The sequence below is a fragment of the Phascolarctos cinereus genome, unplaced genomic scaffold, assembly GCF_003287225.1.
Source record: "Phascolarctos cinereus isolate Bilbo 61053 unplaced genomic scaffold, phaCin_HiC Scaffold_8;HRSCAF=390, whole genome shotgun sequence".
In the NCBI taxonomy this organism is placed as follows: domain Eukaryota; kingdom Metazoa; phylum Chordata; class Mammalia; order Diprotodontia; family Phascolarctidae; genus Phascolarctos; species Phascolarctos cinereus.
In genome coordinates this window covers 66,295,979-66,315,255 of record NW_027556291.1, presented here as the reverse complement: position 1 = coordinate 66,315,255, position 19,277 = coordinate 66,295,979, and the positions used below count along the sequence as shown (strand labels likewise).

At 42.5% G+C, this 19,277-nt stretch overlaps 1 pseudogene; it reads left to right on the top strand.

Annotated features, from left to right (window-relative positions):
- LOC110194754 (maestro heat-like repeat family member 5) overlaps positions 1-19,277 on the top strand; it is a 162,798-nt pseudogene that overhangs the window by 86,206 nt on the left and 57,315 nt on the right.

The following is a 19,277-nucleotide window of genomic DNA, read 5'->3' as shown; positions in this document are numbered from 1 at the left end:
ATGAGGGTCTGGGACCTGTGAGTCAGATTCCCTTTGGGGCAAAGGGTGAAGATCTTGTCTTGGGCCCCGCCCCCATCAGATGTACCCTAGAAAGGGTAAGAAACAACATACGAGGTATGAAATATTGGACCTAGAAGGGAGAAAACCTATTGGATTTAGTGATTAAGCAGAAAGTATGTAGAAGGCCACCAGTACTACATTGCCACATGCTACAGAGAAGTCAAGGAAGATGGGGAAAAATTGAATTTGGTGCATAGAAGGTTGCTGGTAAGTTTCAGTGGTAGGTATGGAAGCAGAGGTGTGCTGGAGCCAGCTAGCACCAGTTCCCAAGAGCTGCTTGTTAAATGTTCAGTGTGAATATTTATACCTCAGACATCAGCAAATGCTACAAATCGGGCCTTGATTTATGTTAAAATTAGAAGGGCTTAAGTTTCCACAGGTAGAATAATGCAGAGATTTAAAGAACAAAGGTCCCAGGAGGCGGTACACTGTAGGTGGGCTGGGCTTGACCAATAGGAAATAAGTGGATTGTTCCAAGAAGACCCCAAAATCAAGGGTCGAGCCAGCTCAGACCAGTTAGGGTCAACCTGAGAATGTTAGTGCACCTGCTTAATGAACTTCATTACTATTATCTGACACACCCCGCATAAAATTAGAGCCTCATTAACGAGTCATGGGACATATGACCAAGGGAGGGGGAACATACTTGAGCATATCAAGGGGAAACATGTAAGGAAAGGTGTAACCTGGGAAGGGTTGGACCAATCCCAGCCTGGGAGGTTTCACACCGAATTCAACTTCATAAAAGCACACTTCCCTTGCACTCAGGGCCCACCCCTCCTGAAGAGGGGTGGAGCCCACTTCTGGCCAGAAACATCTAAATCCCCTGGACTTTCTTTATAATAAATTTTCTTGATACTAAATTTTTGGTGTCAAGTCTATTTCTAACAATTTCTTTCTTTCTTTCTTTCTTTCTTTCTTTCTTTCTTTCTTTCTTTCTTTCTTTCTTTCTTTCTTTCTTTCTTTCTTCCTTCCTTCCTTCCTTCCTTCCTTCTCCTTCCTTCCTTCCTTCCTTCCTTCCTTCCTTTCTTTCTTTCTTTCTTTCTTTCTTTCTTTCTTTCTTTCTTTCTTTCTTTTTTTGTTAATTGTCAGCCTAGACTTAAGAAAGTGATAGGAAAACATGTTAACAATACAGATTAAACTTAAAAGTCTATCGAGTACATTTTGGGGGGGAGAGCCAGTTGTTACATATTTACCAGCACACCTTCTGGATAAAATCTAGATGAAAATGAAATGTCTCTTGGTCACTGCTTAACAACCCTTGAGTTCTGTACTCAGAACATGCTGTGACAAGAACTAGCAAGCAGGATTTAGCCATGTTTACAATCTAGCCTCAGGCCAGCCTTGGGTCTGAGCCTCAGGGCACACACAGTAAGCTGGCTGGAGTTAACAAGGGGAAATAAATCCTCCATAGCCTTCCACTTCCCTACTTCCAAGGCAATTGGGAGGAAGACACTTTATAAACCCGAGTCCCCTCAAAATGTGAGCTATTGCTACTTGTTCAAGGATCTGTGTTCTGCTCGATCTCCCTCTGCCTACCCAGATTGTGTATCCTCTGTGGCTCAGTGAGAATTGCTATGGCCGCAAAATGGTGGCAGGTGTCTCTGAACTCAGCTAGGCAGGTCCTCAGACAACTGCCACTCAGCTCATACTCAAAGCTTGTCCATGTAGGTAGAACTTGGAATCCATTCCACTCCATTCACAAGCTGGGCCATGGGCTAGCTATGGAGGAGACTAAAAAAAACCAGTTACTGCCCTCAGGGAGCTTATATTCTACTATGGAAAAATAGTATATGCATAGTTACTTCTGTAACTAGAAAGTTATATGGAAGGGGCGGGACATTTAACAAGCAGGGGAATCAGGAAATCTTTCAATCAATAAGCATTTACTAAGCACCTACTATGTGCCAGAGACTATGGATTTTTTTTTTTGGCAGGGGCGTGGATGAGACCTGTAGTTTCATTAGTGTAGGGATCTCCCAGTGTGAAAACTCCTTCTACCAATGTAGATCAGGATTTACTCTGCAACTTAGAGAGCCATCTGGGGCACTGAACAGTTAAGTGACTTGCCCAGGGTCGTACATCCAGTACATGTCAGAAGCTGGACTTGATCCCATGTCTTCCTGATTCCAAGACTGACTCAATATCACCTGTCTCTCTGGAGGCACTAGTACATAAATGAAACAATCCCTGACTTCAAGGACCTTTCATTCAATTGAGGCAGCTAGGTGGTGCAGTGGATAGAGCACTGGACAGGGAGTCAGGAAGACCTGAGTTCAAATGTGACCTCAGCCATTTGCCAACTGTGTGACCCTGGGCAAGTTACTGACCCTCTGTTTGCCTGAGTTTCTTCATCTGTAGAATGGGGATAGTAGTAGCACCTACCTTCCAGGATTGTTGTGAGTCTCAAATGAGATAATTGTAAAATGCTTAGCACGGTGCCTGGCACGTAGTAGGCACTTAATAAATGTTACCTTCCCCTCCTGTGCATAGGTAGAAAGTGGCACTTTGGCTGAGCCATGAAGGAGCTAGGCATTGGAGACTGAGCATTCCTGGTCTGCCCAGAGGCACTGAGATCACCAATAAAATGTCCTCTGTGGGCAACAGTAGGCAAGCCAGTTTGGTTGGAACAGAGTGAGTGCGTGAGTATAATCAGCCTGGAGAGGTAGTCCAGCGCAGGATGGGAAGGGATTTAAACACCAAATACAGGAGTTTGCCTTTGGTCCTCTGGGCAGTATGGAACCAGAGTGGGCTGGGCCAGCATGATCTCCAAGAATCTGGGGCCATCTTGGTGTGGATGGAGCACTGGGCATGGACTTGGGAAGACCTGGGTTCAAATCCTGACTCTGACACCACTTGTGTGACCTTGGACAAGTCACCTCACTGCCTGAGCCTCAGTTTCCTCTCCTATAAAATGAGGGGTTTGGACTAGATTCCTCCTAAGATCTCTTCCTGCTTTTGATTGAGGATCCCTATGATATCCATAACATGGTGAGCCATTGGAGTAGGACTTTGTGAGGATTTAGAGAAATTTTAATTTTAATTAATAATAACTTCTCTAAGCCTGTTTCACAGTCTCCTAGTCCTAGTACTAGACAGTACCTCAGAGGTCACTTAATCCAACCCTTTTATTTTATAGAAGGGGAAACTGAGGCACTGAGAGGAGAAGAAACCTGTGAGAGATCACCCATAGACTCCTAGTTCTAGTGCTGGGAGATACCTCAAAGGCTACTCAGTCTAACCTCTTCATTTTACAGAGGAGGAAACTGAGGCCCAGATTGGAGAAAGGACTAGCCCATGGTCACAGAGATCACATGTATAAGAAGGACTTGAATCCAGGACTCTAATTCTGAGGCTTACTATCCACTACACTATGTTGCCCCTAGTTTCCTTGTCCGTAAATGGGGTAATAATGTCTGTATGACCTGCTTCTGTGGGGAAGGAAGCTCTTTGTCAGACTGAAGACACAATGAGTAGAGGAGCTATCCTTCTCATTGGCATTCCCACAGGGCATGGCCATCAGCATTGGGCTCGCAGCCACTCGACACCTTGCCATCACATGTGCTGTGTAGGAGGAATTTGGCCAAACCATTATCCCGGGGAAGACTCCCATCTCTAAGACTGACCAGGTGGGTAAGCATGGTACTTAGTGATGCTCTCAGGGCCCCTCAAGCCAGTGAGGGAACAGAGGAAGCTGGGACGGCAGCGAGCCCCAGGTTGGCACAATGAGAACTCCCTATCCCTTCCACATATCACCTTTGCCTCCCATGGCAAGTGGTCAGTAGTTCCTCTGGAAGGATAGTCAAGGTTACTAAGCCTTCTTTACAGTGATACCAGAAGGGCCTTCCAAATTCCCACTTGGCTCATGTCCAAGAGCATAGCAATGGTTCCAAGGGAGCTCAGACATTGTGTCGCCCCAACCCCTCATGTTACAAACAAGGAAGAGGCCAGAGAGGGGAAGCTATTTGCCCAAAGTCACACAGCTAGCTAAGAGCAGGGGTGGGCTCCGATGTCAGTTTAGTTCATTCCTGGGTGAAGGTGGGTAGGTTGATTTTGTACCTTATTTTCAAGGCTGGTACAGATAAACATATGGATCTTGGCTGGGTTTGAGGTAGTTCTGCCTTAAGGCAGTGGAAAAGCAAAGGCCCTTCCTTCTGTGTAGGAAGCCTAGATGGCACAAGTATCTTGTCACCCTAATGGGCTCACTGGAGACTTAGCTGAGCAGTGCTCCCTGAATATTGCCCCATCCTCTCTGAGCTGAGCTTCCTGTGGGGATCAAGCACATGGCCTGTCTCCTTTCCCTTGCTGCCCCTGGAGGGCCAGGGCCAAGAAGGGAAGGCAGAGATAGAGGACAGCATCTCTTTTGCCATCTCATATACATGCCACCTTAGCTTGGTCCTGAACCATGGGAGCTGGGGAGGAAGATGGGAAGGAGGGAATGCCCTGAGGGTGGGCCTTTCTGGATCCCACTGCAGTACCTGAAAGACATTCACTAGAAGTGTGCCAGCAGCACTGTGTTGCTCTGCTATGGGCGTGTGGCATCCCTCATAAGAGACAACATCCTGACCCTGGCCGATGGCATCGCCTCCCAGATTGTGTGTTACTTCCAGTGCAGCCACTGGGTATGATGATTGAAATCTCAGGGGCTCCCCCTTTCCCCATCCAGGTGCCATGGCACATGAAGCCTGTGTTCCAATTCCTTTGCCCTGCTCACTGCCTCGGTCTTTGCATCTGACTAATGGGTGTCCTCACCCTGGCTCAGACAGCAGAGGAATCATGAGAATGCCTGAAAGGGACTCAGAGCTGATCTGTTTGGGTGCTACCAGTTTCCTTTCTCTAGCCATCTGGGCATTCAGCCATCTGGAGTCAAGTTAATTCAGCAACACTTTTGATCAGAATTGGGGAGTAGGGCAGGGCATGGCAGGACGGAACAGAGAGGGGCAGAGAAGGGAGACTTCATTGTTGAATTCTATTAGCTGTCATCTCCAACCCCGCCAGACTTTGTGCCTGAGCTGAGGTTTAGGGCAAGGGGAGCATTCTGGGGATGGGGAGGGGGTAAGTAGGTGTCCAAGAGCGCTCCAGACTACCAGAGCAAAATAGGAATGCCAAAAAGTAGCCACAATCCTGTTGAATGGTTGGGAAATGGGAGAGAATACAAGAGACTTCAGTGTCCTGAGGTCAAGACAGCTAGAGAAAGGGCAGGCTAGGTCGCTCTCTTCCAAGCAGACCAGTACCATCCTCAGGGCATCAGGGCCTCCTTCTCCTACTCTCTACTATGGGAAAGGACTCTCACAAAGCCCACTGAGACCCCAAGGAGAAACCCCTTGATTCCAATTTGGTGGGGTATTAGGAGGGAGGAATAAGAGCTAGATTTCTAGACTGTATTGGCAGGGTGAGTGCACAGAGAGGGCTAAGAAGGCTAACATCACAGGATCTCAGAGATCATTGAGTGTAATCCCCATTTGAAGCCCATCTATAGCATTAATAAGATGATCTCCAAGGTCCCTCCTAGCCAGGCACTATGCTAGGCACACGAGGGACCGAGACAGTGAAACAGCCCCTGCCCCAAGGAGCTTATGTTCTACTGGGGAAAAACAGCCTGTCTTTAAACAAGACCTCTAAGTCCCATGTGTACCCTCATTGTATAGAAGCCCAGCTTGAGGGTGAGGGATGTGAGTTCTACCCTGACATCTCACTCCTGGATTCCCTTCCTCCTCCCCATACCCCCTCTCCTGCTCCCAGCTTCCTGGCAACTCTAGGATGGTCCCTTGAAAAAGAGTTTTTTGACATCCACGCTGATGCTCAATTGCCGCCATCAACAGCAACAAAGGAGTCAAGAACTACCCATTCTTCCAGATGCCCCAGCTTGTTGTGTGTCTAATGGTTAGGGCCTGGTTTGGTGGGGGAGTGGGGGGGACAATTCAGGAGTGGGTTAAGCCTTTGAACATTGGTGCACAGAGGGCAGGAACTCACTGCTCTTCAGCTTCTCTGAGGCCTGATTTAAGGGAGGATGAGATTTAGGGGCCTTTGAGAGGCAGCAAGAGTCGAACAATTTGGCTTCAGATCTCAACTCTAGAATTTACCGTCTGATATTGGGCACGTCACTTACCTTTGATAAGCCTCAACTTTTTCCTCTGTGAAATGAGAATCTTGGACCAGATAGTTTCTTAGGTCCCTTCCAACTCTAGAATCTGTAGAAAACCTGAAGCTAAAACTACAAGATGGCATCTTGAGCGGCCAACACATTCTTATGCCTGCCTTCAGCTAGCTCCACAACTCAGAAGGAACTGCAGAAAGCCTGAAAAGGTAGGCTGGAGAGCTTTAAATGTCAAAGTGAAGGCTTCATATGGTATCCTAAGGGAGAACCAATGTGAAGTTGCTTGAGCAAGGGAGTGACATGGTCAGACTTGGGCTTTAGGAAGATTATTTTGGCAGCTATATGGACGATGGATTGGAGAGGGGAGAAGCTGAAAAGAGGGAGACCAATTGGGAAGTTGTTACAGTAATTCAGACCAAAAGTGATGAGGGCCTGATGAGGTAAGTAGGTAGGTGGCTCTCTGTGGGAGAGGAGCTAAAGACACTGATGTGAGAAATGTTATTGTGGCAGAATTGACAAGACTTCACATCTCATGGGATGGGGGGGGTGGGCTGAGGGAGAATAAACAGTTGAAGATGACTTTGATGACTTGGGTGACTGGTTGGGTGGTGGTGACCTTGACAGCAATGGGAAAGTTCTGAAGAGTGCTAAGTCTGGGGTAAGAAAGACAATGAGTTCTATTTGCATATATTGAGTTTGAGATTTCTACAGGACACCCAGCTGGAGATGTCTAATTGGTTGTTGGTGAGACAGGATTAGAACTCAGAAGAAAGAGGGAAGGTGGATATATAGATCTGTATAAAGATGATAATTGAACCTATGGAAGTTGATACAATTACTTAAAGATGTTTAGAGAGAGAACAGAAGAGGACTCAGAACCTTGAGGGATTTGGATGAAGATCCAAAAAAGGAGACAAAGAAGGATAGGAAGAGGACCAGGAGAGAGCAGTATCATTAACACCAAGGAAGGACAGGGGATTGCCACCAGATGGAGGCAGTGGCCAATAGCATCAAAGTCTATCAAGAAGTCTGATAAGAACTGAGAAAAGGTTATTAGATTTAGCAGTTAAATGATCATTAGGAAACTTGGAGAGAAGTTTCACCTGAGTGGTGGGGCTGAAAGTAGGGATGTGCTGGAGCCAGCTCAAACCAGCTTCTGAGAGCCAACTGTTAAACTTTTAGTTTGAGCATTTACACTTCTTAAATCAGTAAATGCTATGAATCAGGGTTTGATTTACCATTGTATTGCATTTCGAGGCTTAAGAAAGTGATTGAGAAAATAATAAAAATGCAGATTAAACTTAAAAATATGTTGTGTTTCATTTTTATAGAGTCAGTTTTTGAAATGTTTTTTCTCAATTACATGTAAAAACATTTTTAACATTTGCATTTTAAAGTTATAAGTTCCAGATTCTTTCCCTCCTTCCCTCTTTTCCCCTCTCATTGAGAAGGCAAGCAATTTGCTACAGATTTATACACGTGCAGTCATGGAAAACATACTTCCATGTTAACCACCTTGAAAAAAAGCAGACCAAAAAACCAAGAATGATGAAGAAAGTTTAAGAAATGTATAATAAAAAATAATTGATAAATGGTCCAAAATATAAACAGGCAGTTTTCAGATGAAAAAATTAAAGCTATCTATAACCATATGAAAAAGGCTCAAAATCCTTATTGATTGCAAATTAAATGCAAATTAAAACAAGTCTGAGGTACCACCTCAGATTGGCTAATGTGACAGAAAAAGAAAATGTTAAATGTTGGAGAATATGTGGGAATATCAGAACACTGATACTATTGATGATCAGGTGGACTTCAGAAAATCCTGGAAAGAACTGCATGATCTGATGATAAGTGAAGTAAGCAGAACCAAGAGAACACTGTACACAGTAACAGCAAAATTGTGCTATACGAAGTGCTAACCATAACCCTAATTGCACTCTAATCCGAACCCTAATTTCCTTTCTAACCCTAACCCTAACTGCACTCAAATCCTAAACCTTAATCCTAACCCTAATCCTAATACCTTCTAAACCTTTCTAACCCTAACCCTAACCCCAACCCTAACCCTAATTGCGCTATAACCCTAACCCTAATGTTAACCCTAATTCACTTTCTAACCCTATGATCCATTTCCTTTCTAACCCTAATTCCTTTCTAACTTTAATTCTTTCTAACCTTAATTCCGTTCCAACTCTTTCTAAAGCTTTCTAACCATTTCCTTTCTAAACATTTGTAACCGTTTCTAATGATTCCTTTATAAACTTAATGCTAACCTTAACTCTAACCCTAATCTCTTCTCATCCTAACCCTAACCCTAACATATCTAACCCTAATTCCTATCCTTTCTAACCCGTTCTAATCCTTTCTAACCCTAACCTAACACTTTCTAGCCCTAACTCATTTCTAACCCTAAAACTTTCCTAAACCTAACTCTAACCCTAAACCTTTCTAACCCTAACCCTAAACCTAATTGCGCTCTAACCTTAACCCAAACCCAAATCCTAACCTTAAACCTAACCCTAATAATTTCAGATTTCTAAACCTAATTTTTAATCCTAACCCTAACCCTAACCTAATTTCTAACCCTAAACTTAATCCTAACCCTAGCACTCTAACCCTAACCCTGAAACTAACCCTAAACCTAACCCTAAACTTAACCCTAACCCTAACCCTAATTGCCTTAACCCTAATGCTAATTGTGCTCTAACCCTAACCCTAACCCTAACATGAATTGCACTATCCCTAACCCTAACCCTAATCCTAACCCTAACCCTAACCCTAATCGTAACCCTAACCCTAACCCTAATTGCTCTAACCATAACTTCAACCATAACCCTAACCCTATCCCTAACCCTAACCCTAACCCTTTCTAAACCTAATTGCACTCTAACCCTACCCCTTTCTAAACCTAATCCTAACCTTTGTAACACTAACCTTAATTCCTTTCTAACCCTAACCATTTCTAAACCTAACCCTAACTTCACTCTAACCGGGTCTAACCCCAAACCTTTCTAACCCTAGTTCCTTTCTAACCCTAACCCTTACCCCTTCTAATCCTTTCTTTCTGAAACTAACCCCAAACCTTTCTAGCCCTAACCCTAACCCTAACCCTTTCTAACCCTAATAACTTTCCTTTCTAACCCTTTCCTTTCTAATGCTAACCCTAACCCTAACCCTAATTATAACCCTAATCCTTTCTAACCCTTTCTGACCCTAACCCTAACCTTAACAGTTTCTAAATCTAACCCTAACCCTAACACTAACATTAATTGTGCCCTAACCTGTTCCTTTCTAAACCTTTCGACTGTTTCTAATGATTCCCTTATAATCCTAATCCTAACCCTAATACTAACCTTAACCCTAACTCTAACCATAACTTCAATTGCACTCTAACCCTAACCCGAACCCGAACCCGAATCCTAACCCTAACCCTAACCCTAACTCTAACTCTGACCCTAACCCTAACCCTAACCTTTTGTAACATTTCCTTTGTAAACCTAACCCTAATCCTAATTGTGCCTCTGCCCTAACCCTAACCCTTTCGAAGCCTAATTTCTTTCTAACCCTAACCGTTTATAACCCTAACCCTAATTCTTTGCTTTTCTAGCGCTAATCCAAATTCCTTTCTTTTCTAACCCTAATTCCTTTCTAACCTTAAGCCTTTCTAACCTCAAGCCAAATTGAGATCTAATATTTTCTATCCCTAACCCTAACCCTAATTCTTTTCCTTTCTAACACTAATCCAAATTCCTTTCCTTTCTAACCCTAATTCCCTTCTAACCTTAAGCCTTTCTAACCTCAAGCCAAATTGAGTTCTAACCCTTTCTATCCCTAACCCTAACCCTAATTCTAATCCTAACACTAACTCCTTTCTAACCCTAACCCTAACCATAATTGCACTCTAACCCTAACCTTAACCCTAACCATAGCCATAACCCTTTCCTTTCTAACCCTAACCTTAACCCTAATTGCACCTTAACCCTAACCCTAACCCTTTGGAATCCTAATTCCTTTCTAACCCTAACCCTAATTTGCTCTCTAACCCTAACCATAACCATAACCTTAACCGTAATGATTCCTTTCTAACTCTAACTCTAATGATTCCTTTCTAACCCAAACCCTAATTCCTTTCCGAATTCCTTTCTAACGCTAACCCTAACCCTAATACTTTCTAACTCTAAACCTTTCTAACCCTAACTCTCACCCTAACCCTAACTGACACCCTTTCCTAACCCTAATCCTAACCTTAACCCTAAGCCTAACCCTAACTGGACTCTAACACTAACCAGTTCTAACCCTGATTCTAACGCTAAACCTTTCTAACCTTAACCCTAGTTACTTTGTAACCCTTTCTAACCCTAACCATAACCCATTCTAACCCTAACCCTAATTCCTTGCTAACCATTTCTAACCCTAATCCTAATTCCTTTCCTTTCTAAACTTAACCCTGACCCTAACCATAATTGTGCTCTAACCATAACCCTAATTCTTTCCCAACCCTAACCCATTCTAATTCTTTCTTTCTAACCCTAACCCTAACCCTAACCCTAATTACTTTCTAACCCTCACCTTAACTCTAACCCTAACCCTAATTCCTTTCTAACCCTCACCCTAACCCTAAACTTTTATAATTTTTCTTTTCTAACCCTAACCCTAACCCTTTCGAAGCCCAATTCCTTTCTAACCCTAACCCTTTCTAACCCTGACCCTAATTGCGCTCTAACACTAACCCTAATTCTTTTCCTTTCTAACACTAACCCTAATCCTTTCTAACCTTTCCTTTCTAACCCTAACCCAAACCCTAATTGCACTCTAGCCCTAATGCTAACCCTAACCCTAACCCTTTCCTTTCCAACCCTAACCCCAACCCTAACCCTAACCCTAACCCTAATTGCACTCTAACACTAACCCTAACCCTAAGCCTAACTGTAACCTTAACCCTAACTGCACTCTAATCCTAAATGTAACCCTAACTGTAATCCTAATGCCTTCTAACCCTTTCTAACCCCAATCCTAACGCTAACCCTAACCCTAACCCTAATTTTTAATTGCACTCAAACCCTAACCCTAACGTTAACCCGAATTCATTTTCTAACCCTATAATCCCTTTCCTTTCTCACCCTAACCCTAATTCCTTTCTAACCCTAACCCTAATTCCTTTCTAACCTTACTTCTTTTCCTTTCTAACCCTAATTGCTTTCCAACCCTTCCTAAACCTTTCTAACCCTTTCCTTTCTAAACCTTTCTAACCATTTCTAATGATTTCTTTATAAACCTAACCCTAACCTTAACCCTTAACCCTTAACCCTAACCCTAATCTTTTCTCACCTTAACATTAACAATACTAACCCTAATTCCTTTCCTTTCTAACCCATTCAAATCCTTTCTAACCCTTTCCTTTCTAACCCTAACCCTAACACTTTCTAACCCTAATTCCTTTCTACCTTAAACTTTCCTAACCGTAACTCAAACTCTAAAACTTTCTAAAGCTAAACCTAACCCTAATCCTTACCCAAACCCTAACACTAACATGAACCGTAACCCTAATAATTTCTGATTTCTAACCATAATTTCTAATCATAACTCTAACCCTAACCGTAATTTCTAACCCTAAATGTAACCCTAACCATAGCACTCTAACCCTAACCCTAAACCTAATTACCCTAATCCTAACACTAACCCTAATTGCACACTAACCCTAATACTAAACCTAACCCTAACCCTAATTGCATTAGTTCCTTTCTAACTCTTTCTAATGCAAACCTAATCCTAACACTATCCCTAACCCTAATTGCGCCATAACCCCACTCATACACTTAACCCTAACACTAACCCTGACCCTAGTTGCGCTCTAACCCTAACACCAACCCTAATACAAACCCTAACCCTAACTCTAATCCTAATTGCACTAATTCCTTTCTAATCCTAACCCTAACCCTAACCCTAGCCCTAACGCATTCTAACCCTAATTCCTTTCCAACCCTAACCCTAACCCCCAACCCTAACCCTTTCTAAAATTAATTCCTTTCTAACACTAACCTGTTCTAACCCTAACCCAAAGTTTGCTGTAACTCTAACCTTAACCCTAACCCTAAATTCTTTCGAACCCTTTCTAACCCAAACCCTAACCCTAACCCTAAACTTAACCCTAATTGGACTAATTCCTTTCTAACTCTTTCTAACCCAACTCTAACCCTAACCCTAACCCTAACCCTAACCCTCTCTAAAAATAATTCCTTTCTAAAACTAACCTTTTCTAACCCTAACCTCAAGTGCACTCTAACTCTAACCCTAACCCTAAACCTAACCCTAACCCTAACCCAAATTGAGCCTAACCCTAACCCTAACCCTAACCCTAATTGCACTAACCCTAACACTAACCCTGACTGCACTCTAAACTTATCCTTAACCCTAACCCTAACCCTAATTAAGCTCAAACCATGAACCTGACCCTAATCCTTTCAACCCTAATTCCTTTCTAATCCTGACTCTTTCTGACCCTAACCCTAACTAAGCTCTAACCCTACCCCTAACCTTAACCCTAACTCTAATTCCTTTCTAACCCTTACACTAAACCTATCCCTTTCTAACCCTAATTCCTTTCCTTTCAAACCCTTTCTAACCCTTTCCTTTCTAACCCTAATCCTAACCCTTTCTAACCCTAATTCCTTTCTAACCCTTTCTAACCTTAACCTTAATCCTAACCCTTTCTAACCCTAACCCTAACCATTTCTAAGAAAGGAAAGGAAAGGAATCATAAAGGAAATGGGTTAGAAATGAAAACAATTAGAGCACAATTAGGTTTAGGGTTAGGGTTAGAGTTAGAAAGGGTTAAGGTTAGGGTTAGAAAGGAATTAGGGTTAGGGTTAGTAAGGGTTAGGGTTAGAAAGGAATTAAGGTTAGAAAGGAACTAGGGTTAGGATTAGAAAGGAATTAGAAAGGGTTAGGGTTAGAAAGGGAAGGAATTAATGTTAGTAAGGAATTGCTGTTAGAAAGGATTAGAAAGGTTTAGAAAGGAATTAGGGTTAGGGTTAGGGTTAGAAAGGAAAGGATTAGGGTTAGGTTTAGAAAGGAAAGGAATTAGAGTTAGGGTTAAGGTTAGAGCTAAATTAGGATTAAGGTTAGGGTTAGAGAACAATTAGGGTTAGAAAGGAATGATTAGAGCACAATTAGGGTTAGGGTTAAGGAATCATTAGGGTTAGAAAGGAATTAGGGTTTGGGTTAGGGTTAGGGTTAGAAAGGAAAGAGTTAGAAAAGGAAAGGAATTAGGGTTAGAAAGCGTTTGTGCTAGTGTTAGAAAGGAAAGGATTAGGGTTAAAAAAGGATTAGGGTTAGGGTTAGAAAAGGTTAGTTTTTTGGTTAGAAAGGGTTAAGATTAGGGTAAGGAAAGGAAAGGAAAGGAAAGGAAAGGAAAGGAAAGGAAAGGAAAGGAAAGGAAAGGAAAGGAAAGGAAAGGAAAGGAAAGGAAAGGAAAGGAAAGGAAAGGAAGAAAGGAAAGGAAAGGAAAGGAAAGGAAAGGAAAGGAAAGGAAAGGAAAGGAAAGGAAAGGAAAGGAAAGGAAAGGAAAGGAAAGGAATTAGGGTTAAAGTGGTTTAGCATTAGGGTTAGGGTTAGGGTTAGAAAGAAAGCACAATCAGGGTTAGGGTTAGGGTTAGCGTTAGAAAGGGTTAGAAAGGAATTAGGTTTAGGGTTAGGGTTAGGATTAGGGTTGGGGTTAGAAAGGATTAGAAAGCATTAGAAAGGAATTAGGGTTAGAAAGAATTTAGGGTTAGAGCACAGTTAGGGTTAGAAAGGGTTAGAAAGCATTGGGGTTAGGGTTTGGGTTAGAGTCCAATTAGGGTTAGGTTTAGGGTTAGGGTTACTAACTTTGATAGACTTACCTCTTCTTAACAATGCAAATATCTAAGCAACTCCAAAAGACTTATTATCAAAAATGCTATCCACATTCCGGAAAGGAACTGTGGAGTCTGAATGCAGATCAAAGCATATTATTTCCTCTCTCTCTCTCCCTCTTTCTTCTTTCTCATGCTTTCTCCCATTGGTTCTTATTTTTCTTCACAGCATGACTAATGTGAAAATAAGTTTAATATGAATGTATATGTAGAGCATTTATCAGATCATACTCCATCTTGGTGTGGGGGGTGGAGAGGGAGAGAGAGAAAATTTGGAACTCAAAATCTTATGGAAGTGAATATTGAAAACTAAAAATAAATAAATTAATTAATTTTTTTTAAAGGCGATAAGCAAAATCACCACCCCAACAAGAAAAATCTGTTGAAATATTTTCATAGTACACATACATTTTAAAAGTAGGCACAAATAAGCTGTGGCACAGTAATAAAATGGAATAGTATAATGTAATTAAAGTGGACAAGTATAAGGAAAGCAAAGAAATTCCCCAGATAAAAAACTGCTATAAATATTTTTGTGTAAATAGGTCCCCTCCCCCCTTTTTTTGTCTCTTTGGAATATAAAGCTATAGCGGTATTGCTGGATCAAAGGGTTTGCACAGTTTTATAGCCCCTTAGGCATAGTTCCAAATTGCTCTCCAGAATGGTTGGAGATCAGTTCACAACTCCACCAAATAATTCCAAACAAAGAGAACAGAAGCAAAATAATGGAGTCACATGAACAAAGTTTGTAAGAACGAAAATAGAATTCTGATGGGAACAGAAACTGAAAAAGTGTCATGGCACATGAGTTGAAATTAATTAATTTAAATGGAAATAGTTACTAAGCAAGTTTAGTTGTTTGTGATCATTTTCATAATTGTTACATTTCTAATAAATAAAAAAGTATTGATTGATTGTTTTTAAAGAAAACAGTAGTATGCTTTGATATGCATTCAGATTCCATCAGTTCTTTCCCTAGAGGCGGATAGCATTTTTCATCACAATTCCTTTGGAATAGTTTAGGATTGTTGTATTGCTGAGAATAGCTAAGTCATTTATAATTTATCATTATACAATATTGTTGTTACTGTGTACAATCTTTTCTTGGTTCTGCTTATTTCACTTTGCATCAGTTCATGTAAGTCTGGGTTTTTTGAAATCATCCTACTTTTCTTATAGCATCATTTCTTATAGCATATATGCTAATTCTCTCACAATCATATACCACAGTTTGTTCAGCCATTCCCCAGTTGATGGATATACTCTCAATTTCTAATTCTTTGCTACCACAAAAAAAAACTGCTATAAATATTTTTGTGTAAATAGGTCCCCTCCCCCCTTTTTTGTCTCTTTGGAATATAAAGCTATAGTGGTATTGCTGGATCAAAGGGTTTGCACAGTTTTATAGCCCCTTAGGCATAGTTCCAAATTGCTCTCCAGAATGGTTGGAGATCAGTTCACAACTCCACCAACAATGCATTAGTGTCCCAATTCTTCCATGTTGCCTCCAACATCTGTCATTTTCCTTTTCTGTCATATTAGCCCATCTGACAGGTATGAGGCGGTGCCTCAGAGTTGTTTTAATTTGCATTTTATAGAGTGAGTTCTTAAAAGGTTGCCAGTACATCCCTGGATGGAAGCCAGATTGCTAGGGACCAAGAACTGAGTAGAAGGTAGAAGGGAGAGGCAAGGAGAGTAGACAACTTTTGCTAGATGTTTGGCTGTGAAGGAGAAGGGGGTTGATAGCTCGAGGGGATGTCAGGCTCAAGTGAGGGCTTATTAAGAATGGGATAGATGTGGATATGTTTGTAGGTAGCAGGGAAAGAGCTAAGTCAAAGGGAGAGATGTAAGATTAGAGGTGGGGGAAAGGATCAGTGGGGCTAATAGAGATGAGAGGAATAAGGCCCAGGACACAGGTAGAGGGGCTGGCCTTGGAGAACAGAAGGCTACCACTTTGAGCAGAGGCTGTAGCAAAGGTGGAGAGAACAGAGTGGAACAATGTCAGGAGTTTCTGAGGTATAGAATAAAAGAGAAGAGAAATCTTATGGTAGGTGGCCTCTTTTGGAGCAGCAGGACCCTCTTGATGCATTTGCAAAGAAGGCAGGCTCCCCACCCCTGCTCTAGATCATCTCCCATGGTGCTTGTCTCACCTGTATTTCTGAGATTGATATTTGGAGCCCAAATATAGATCCCTATTAAATTCCATTTTGTTTGATTTGATCCATCATTTGAGGTCCTTTTGGACTAGAGTTAGGGATCTTGGCTCATTATCCCAAGCTCCAAATCACATGCATATCTGACAAACACTCCCTTTATGCCTCTATTCAAGTCACTGATAAAAATAGTGAACAATTTGTGAGAGGACCTGTCCCTAAGCTACTCCATAGGGACCTCCTTTTAAATGGCCCTCGATCTACCAATGGTAACATTTGCGTTCGGTCATTCAACCTTTTCCAATTTTACATGGCCACTATGAGCTTTGCCCCTCTGTACTTCCTCATTGGACTACCTCTTTCTCTTCTCCTACAGAAGCTGATTGAAAAGGAACCCCGGGACATTCTGTACACCTCAGCCCGACAGCATGCCATGCTGGCTGTTGCAAGCCTCAGGTAGCCCTAGTCTCACTCCATTCCTTGCTTTCTGGTCTTTCCAGCCCTAGGTCTGAGACTGGGGATGGTTGCCATACCCAGTGGCTGCTGTTTTTTGCCTAAGAATCTATGGTCAAAGGGGGTTGGGAGGTGAGAAGTTCAGGGGAGATATAGTAAAGGGCTGGGCCTGGGACAGGAAGACCTGAGTTCAAATCCACCTTCAGACATTTACTAGCTGGGTGACTCTGGTGACCTCTTCCTGCCTCAGTTCCTCAACTATAAGGTGGGGATTGTAATAACAATACCTTCCTTACAAGGCTGTTGTGAGGATCAAATGTGATAATATTTATAAAGCTCTTTGCAAACCTTAAAGCTATCGTTATCATCATAATCATCATTAGTGAGGATGTTAGAGGACCCATGTGGAGTAGGGTGCTCTCTGCTGAGGTGGCTGGCTTAGTGCCCACACAGCCCAGTAAAAGTTCAGGGCTTGAAACCATGGTTCCTTCTTCCCGTTTTACCAAAAATGAACCTGAGGGGCCTCTTGCTCTGTGGGAGAAGTCTATCCTGACCCTGAGGATCTACACTCCCTTGCCCTGGATTTCTTTTCCCCGTCAGCTGCCACTTTTCCCACCACTGTATCTCCTCTTGCAGCAAACTAAATCCCCCCCCCCCAGAGGTCAAAGAGAAGTTGAAACTTCTATACATCTGCTTCCGAAGTGTCTTCACTCTGCCACTGGTGGAGTGCCTGGAGAAACATACCTGCCTGATGATGAACCCCCCCAACATTCAGGTGACAAGGACATCACCAGCCTCCAACATATCATAGACTGACGTAGCTTCTATTCCCAGCCCTGCCACAAACTCACAAGCTGCTTTCTCATGAAAATATTGAAGCCTGAGGAAACAGGGCGAGGCCTTGGGGTGATCTTTCAGCCACTGGCTGGACTTGGAATGAGAACCCAGACTGTCCCATGCCCTAGTTGCTGTACAATGTGGTCTTGGCCACCGTCCCCTGGCTTTTACTCTCTGTGGACTGGAGCAAGGATATTACTGTCTGGGGGTGACAGGGGGTATGGTGGGCATGCCAAGACATAGGAAGAGGGCCCCAGAGAAATGGCCTGGGGACCTGGCTTACTTCAGAGACATTGGGGGTGGGGGTGGGGGTAAGGAGGAGCCCATCATTTGAGATAGTTATTTCTTAACTAAAATAATTGGTTATGAATAAATGACTGAGCAAATGAATGAATGAATGAATGAAAAACAATCATTAAACACTTACTATTTGCCTGCACTTTGCTAAATATTGAGGATACAAAAATAAAAGTGATGTAGTCCCTTCCCCAATGGAGCCTACATTCTAACATGGAGGGGAGGGGCGAATAGCACATATAGGGGAAGGGTAAGCTCTAGTGTGGAAAGGCAAAGGGCTAGTTAGCAGAGTAATTGAGGAGTGAGCAAATCAAGGGATCCCTTCCAGGACCAATGGCAAGACTAATTTTAGTTAAAGGACAGGAAATGGAAGGAGAAGGAGATGGTGAAAAGGCACTTGGAGTGGAAAGCGAAGCATATCAGGGACCAGCTAGATAGAGTGGGTCTTGTGTGACACACAGGACACCACAGTCCCAGGAGAAGAGTTTCGGTGCTGAAAGGGTTAGAGATTCCCCTTAGCACAGTCTCTGTTCCAGAGGCACCTCTGTAGGGCAGATGGCAAGAGGTGGGGCCCGAAAGCTACAATGGTATCATTTGCTGAAGGACACCTAGTTCCCAGTTCCAATATTAATGGACCCAGATCCCTCTCAGGCTTAGAAGGAGGGAAGAAAAGCAGTGTATGTATGTGTCAGTGTGTGTATGCTTGCATCTGTTTGTGTGTTTTTGTATGTGTCTCTGTGTCTGTGTGTGTCTGTGTATGTGTCTCTGTGTCTGTGTGTGTCTGTGTATGTATCTCTGTGTCTGTGTGTCTGTGTGTATATAGGGGGTGATTACAAAGGGAATAGGTCATCTTCACCTTAACTTTGGATGGGGACTTTAAACCCTAGTCAAGTATGAAGAAACCAGTAGCAAAGACAGTATGGGGGCATGAATACACACATATCAATACACATTTTTATCTCCATACTATATGAATCTATGGTATGCATCAATCCATCAAGGATATGTGATTTTATCACAATCTTTCTGGATCTTAGGAAATAGTCTCAGCTTGAACTTGAAGTTCAGAGAGCTAAGTGGCTTACACAATTAGTAAGTATCAGAGGCAAGATTTGAACCCAGGTCTTCCCAACTCCAGATCCATTCTGCCCAGTGCTCCACTCTGCATCTAATTATATGCCATGTCTAGGGAGAGAGATAGCAGGCCCTTGTATCCCATGTGTAGATGCTTCTTTATGACCAGATGAAAGATGTTGTCTTCATTTCTCTGCAGTGAAGCTGGTGGTATTCTTAGGAATAATGGCCTGGGTGACATTTCCATACTGCTTTCCTCAAAGCTGAAAGAAGCAGTATAAATATAATGCCCATTTTATAGATGAGTCAGGTAAGACTCAGGAGTTAAATAACCTGCCCATGTTATATAATAATTAAATTCAGGAGTCTGTAGCGAAGGTCAGGTTGGCTGGATCTAGCTTGTCTTGAAAG